A 6,484-nucleotide genomic window follows, 5' to 3' on the forward strand; every position below is an offset into this window, starting at 1 on the left:
TGGAGATTTGATCAAGTCTAATTATGACGTCATCATGTCATTTTGTGTTGAAGTTTTAAATGGTTTTCTTCATATGCTGCATTGTTTATTTTCCTTGATGGATATGGGTTGTACCAAATTATGCAGATTTGAAAATATTGAACTTTTCAAAGTGAACTAATATTAACAAACGCAAAGGGAGCTTGCAAGGTTCCCCCGAGTGACACTATGTTATAACAATGGCAACCCCTGAATTGAAATTCTGAACCCTAATATCTCATAAACAGCTTATTGGAAGAACACACCCCCCCCCCCGTTTTTCCTTTCATTAATTTCATTTCTGATACAGGTGAACGGTTGGTCTCCTCCTGAAGATTTCGTATAACAAATAATCGTATCAAGTTATCAGCATAAATGTTCTTTATTAATAATTAAAGATAAAAATAATACCCAGAACATGTTGAGGTGTGATTCTGTTGAGGTGTCGTCTCTTTGGAGATGTTGCAGTCCATAAAGTGAAACAATAAAGAATGGCTAACTTACCCCATCTTAAAGTTTGGCGTTGTTCCAATTACCTCCATCAATTGCTGACACAGTAACAAAGATCCCTAGAAAGTATCGTATAGTCGTGTTTTCCGCTTACTTTAGTATGCTCGGGAACCACACAACTAGAAGGATCAGATTGAAAAATATGGAAAGTACATTTTTGGAGTTTTCCCTTTGATAGGAAGTTTTATGACCAACCTGACAATATAAAACATGACAACATTATGGATGTACACACGATTGGCTAATATCGTAGAGGTGGCAGCAGTCATGAATATGATTTTATAACTCAGATTGTAAACGCCCTATAACAATAACAGGATGGACAGAATACACTTGTAGGCATACGGATACAGCGTACAAATTACATGAAGAACTTGCATTTTCTCGGAAATGTCGAAACTTTGGTGGGTAGAGAAAGGATTATGGTCACTTGAAATTAGCCATGAACATTAAAACAAATGTTCTATATTACAGATTAATTACCGTCCACTGCTTGTCTACCCTTCAAAGCGTACTTACAGACAATGTAGGCCTACCTTCCGTTAAATTTTAGTTGAACATTGTACGTCAAGACAAATTTAGGCGGACTAAAGTAACTATTGCAATGTTCTTCAAAAGAAAAATCACCCAAGACAGAGCCTGGATACGAAAACCAAACAACTTGATTCACTCCCTTTACATCGAGACAGTAAAGCTTATATCACGATGGGCTTACGTTAAATGATTGATCACCAGTCCCTTCGAAATTGGCTGGGGTGGGCTGGGGTGTGGTGGCTGGGGTGAGGGTGTCAGTTGGTTGTGGTGGGTGGGGTGGGGATAGTTACTATATAGACATGATCTTGATTAAAAGTCGGTGAGCAACTGTGTGCTGTGGGATCTCAGCTGAGAAGAACAGATACTACACATCTCAGCCAAAGGTAAATGAATAAAGACTAGAATGCTTTCCAGGGGACTGCACTGAGAGAAACGTAAGCACATACATTATAGACCTACGTACACAATGTCAAGAAGGTAACATGTTCTGTAAACACATACATTATAGACCTACGTACACAATGTCAAGAAGGTAACATGTTCTGTAAACACATACATTATAGACATACGTACACAATGTCAAGAAGGTAACATGTTCTGTAAACACATACACTATATACCTACGTACACAATGTCAGGAAGGTAACAGGTTCTGTAAACACATACATTATAGACCTACGTACACAATGTCAACAAGGTAACATGTGATGTAAACACATACATTATAGACCTACGTACACATTGCCAAGAAGGTAACATGTTCTGTAAACACATACATTATAGACCTACGTACACAATGTCAAGAAGGTAACAGGTTCTGTAAACACATACATTATAGACCTACGTACACATTGCCAAGAAGGTAACATGTTCTGTAAACACATACATTATAGACCTACGTACACAATGTCAAGAAGGTAACAGGTTCTGTAAACACATACATTATAAACCTACGTACACAATGTCAAGAAGGTAACATGTTCTGTAAACACATACATTATAGACCTACGTACACAATGTCAAGAAGGTAACAGGTTCTGTAAACACATACATTATAGACCTACGTACACAATGTCAAGAAGGTAACATGTTCTGTAAACACATACATTATAGACCTACGTACACAATGTCAGGAAGGTAACAGGTTCTGTAAACACATACATTATAGACCTACGTACACAATGTCAAGAAGGTAACATGTTCTGTAACAACATACATTATAGACCTACGTACACAATGTCAAGAAGGTAACATGTTCTGTAAACACATACATTATAGACCTACGTACACAATGTCAAGAAGGTAACATGTTCTGTAAACACATACATTATAGACCTACGTACACAATGTCAAGAAGGTAACATGTTATGTAAACACATACATTATAGACCTACGTACACAATGTCAAGAAGGTAACATGTTCTGTAAACACATACATTATAGACCTACGTACACAATGTCAAGAAGGTAACATGTTCTGTAAACACATACATTATAGACCTACGTACACAATGTCAAGAAGGTAACATGTTCTGTAAACACATACATTATAGACATACGTACACAATGTCAAGAAGGTAACATGTTTTGTAAACACATACATTATAGACATACGTACACAATGTCAAGAAGGTAACATGTTCTGTAAACACATACATTATAGACCTACGTGCACAATGTCAAGAAGGTAACATGTTCTGTAAACACATTCATTATAGACATACGTACACAATGTCAAGAAGGTAACATGTTCTGTAAACACATACATTATAGACATACGTACACAATGTCAAGAAGGTAACATGTTCTGTAAACACATTCATTATAGACATACGTACACAATGTCAAGAAGGTAACATGTTCTGTAAACACATACATTATATACCTATGTGCACAATGTCAAGAGGGTAACATGTTCTGTAAACACATTCATTATAGACATACGTACACAATGTCAAGAAGGTAACATGTTCTGTAAACACATACATTATAGACATACGTAAACAATGTCAAGACGATAACATGGTCTGTAAACACATACATTATAGACCTATGTGCACAATGTCAAGAAGGTAACATGTTCTGTAAACACATTCATTATAGACATACGTACACAATGTCAAGAAGGTAACATGTTATGTAAACACATACATTATAGACCTATGTGCACAATGTCAAGAAGGTAATTACATGTTCTGTAAACACATTCATTATAGACATACGTACACAATGTCAAGAAGGTAACATGTTCTGTAAACACATGCATTATAGACATACGTAAACAATGTCAAGACGATAACATGGTCTGTAAACACATACATTATAGACCTATGTGCACAATGTCAAGAAGGTAACATGTTCTGTAAACACATTCATTATAGACATACGTAAACAATGTCAAGACGATAACATGGTCTGTAAACACATACATTATAGACCTATGTGCACAATGTCAAGAAGGTAACATGTTCTGTAAACACATTTATTATAGACATACGTACACAATGTCAAGAAGGTAACATGTTCTGTAAACACATACATTATAGACCTATGTGCACAATGTCAAGAAGGTAATTACATGTTCTGTAAACACATACATTATAGACATACGTACACAATGTCAAGAAGGTAACATGTTCTGTAAACACATACATTATAGACCTTCGTACACAATGTCAAGAAGGTAACATGGTCTGTAAACACATACACTATATACCTACGTACACAATGTCAAGAATGTAACATGTTATGTAAACACATACATTATAGACATACGTACACAATGTCAACAATAACATGTTTTGTAAACACATACATTCTAGACCTATGTGCACAATGTCAAGAAGGTAACATATTCTGTAAACACATACATTATAGACCTACGTACACAATGTCAAGAAGGTAACAGGTTCTGTAAACACATACATTATAGACCTACGTACACAATGTCAAGAAGGTAACATGTTCTGTAAACACATACATTATAGACATACGTACACAATGTCAAGAAGGTAACAGGTTCTGTAAACACATACATTATAGACCTACGTACACAATGCCAAGAAGGTAACATGTTATGTAAATACATACATTATAGACATACGTGCACAATGTCAAGAAGGTAACATGTTATGTAAACACATACATTATAGACCTATGTGCACAATGTCAAGAAGGTAATTACATGTTCTGTAAACACATTCATTATAGACATACGTACACAATGTCAAGAAGGTAACATGTTCTGTAAACACATGCATTATAGACATACGTAAACAATGTCAAGACGATAACATGGTCTGTAAACACATACATTATAGACCTATGTGCACAATGTCAAGAAGGTAACATGTTCTGTAAACACATTCATTATAGACATACGTAAACAATGTCAAGACGATAACATGGTCTGTAAACACATACATTATAGACCTATGTGCACAATGTCAAGAAGGTAACATGTTCTGTAAACACATTTATTATAGACATACGTACACAATGTCAAGAAGGTAACATGTTCTGTAAACACATACATTATAGACCTATGTGCACAATGTCAAGAAGGTAATTACATGTTCTGTAAACACATACATTATAGACATACGTACACAATGTCAAGAAGGTAACATGTTCTGTAAACACATACATTATAGACCTTCGTACACAATGTCAAGAAGGTAACATGGTCTGTAAACACATACACTATATACCTACGTACACAATGTCAAGAATGTAACATGTTATGTAAACACATACATTATAGACATACGTACACAATGTCAACAATAACATGTTTTGTAAACACATACATTCTAGACCTACGTGCACAATGTCAAGAAGGTAACATATTCTGTAAACACATACATTATAGACCTACGTACACAATGTCAAGAAGGTAACAGGTTCTGTAAACACATACATTATAGACCTACGTACACAATGTCAAGAAGGTAACATGTTCTGTAAACACATACATTATAGACATACGTACACAATGTCAAGAAGGTAACAGGTTCTGTAAACACATACATTATAGACCTACGTACACAATGCCAAGAAGGTAACATGTTATGTAAATACATACATTATAGACATACGTGCACAATGTCAAGAAGGTAACATGTTATGTAAACACATACATTATAGACCTACGTACACAATATCAACAAGGTAATATGTTCTTTAACGACCTGTCGTTCTTGTTTTCGCTGTTCCTATGCCATGTGAAGTCAGTGATATCATGATGAGTCATAAATAATAAGCTATAGGAATAATTAAGCATGATAATACTTATAGAAAATTTACCCAGGGTATATTCTGGGCACGAAACTCAAACAAAATGGTCCACTCTCAACTACAATCCCGCAAACATCGATACTGTTAATCATGACTTATAATATAAATATATATCGAATTTTATCATGTTTGCCAAATTATTTGGTGTTTACATTGATGATAGTGTAATTGAGCAGCACCTAATTCATTATGTTTCCAGTGAACTTTCTAAAGGAGTCGGTATTCTGACTGTGATATGACCTGCCCCCAAAAAAGTCTCCATGCTACATTATCCTACCTTAGCAGTCTTACTGTCATTATGTGTGGGCAAACAGCTATCCTTCGCGACTGCAGAAACTTCATGTTCTTCACAAAAGTGCTGCGAGGTACATTACAATGGACTCCTCTCTTTCTCATAGTAATCCAAGCACCCGCAATATTTATAACAACAAGTCATCAAATAACAACCTGTGAGTTCCAAGTTCGCAATGGAGCTCTTACCTAAGTCTTTAAACCTCCTTTTCCAATCGTTATTCAGTACACAACCAAAACACTAGATTCAGCAACTCGCTCAGCATTCCTTGTAAATCGTTTGAATTCCAATCAGTATTGTAACTGTTTAAAAGGTCCTAAGATCTGGAACTCTTTGAATGACCGTCTCAAATCTCTAAATACCATTGCTAACTTTAAAACTTATTACAAGCGCTATTGTTTATCTAAGTATTCCTAACGTTTAATTTGTTTTGTTTTGTTATTTATCCCTAGTCTTATATTTATTGATCACTGCAAAGCCTGGTTCGTACTGATGTGGGTACATGGAGGGGTGGGCGGGGTTTGGGGTGGGCGAAGGTAGTCTTCTTCGACTTCTAACTAGTATACATTCTCTTTCCAAGGGGACCCGTGATGCGCAATGGATATAACATTTTCGTGCACACAGGGTCAGTCTCGATGCAAGGGGACCGGGGCTAAGAGTAGATCACTTAAGTCGTTTGGTTTCCATGCCCAAGTTCTATCTTGGGTGTCTTTTAAAAAAAGAAATACCTTTGAAAACTATCACTTTCTTAGCAAAAATATAATAATAATAATAATAATAATAATAATAATAATAATAATAATAATTATTATTATTATTATTATTATTATTATC

The 6,484-nt window shown here is 35.3% G+C and overlaps 1 long non-coding RNA gene across 3 annotated transcripts in view; it reads right to left on the bottom strand.

The window, feature by feature from the left end:
• LOC139964765 (uncharacterized) overlaps positions 1-6,484 on the bottom strand; it is a 49,545-nt gene that overhangs the window by 26,266 nt on the left and 16,795 nt on the right. For 2 of the 3 annotated variants that reach the window (XR_011792080.1, XR_011792081.1), the window contains exon 3: positions 523-647. This is a non-coding gene — a long non-coding RNA (uncharacterized lncRNA). Of the gene's footprint in view, positions 1-522; positions 648-5,635; positions 5,924-6,484 lie in introns of those variants that run through there. The other variant, XR_011792082.1, reaches the window with a different exon arrangement.

The sequence above is a fragment of the Apostichopus japonicus genome, chromosome 23, assembly GCF_037975245.1.
Source record: "Apostichopus japonicus isolate 1M-3 chromosome 23, ASM3797524v1, whole genome shotgun sequence".
Classification (NCBI taxonomy): Eukaryota; Metazoa; Echinodermata; class Holothuroidea; order Aspidochirotida; family Stichopodidae; genus Apostichopus; species Apostichopus japonicus.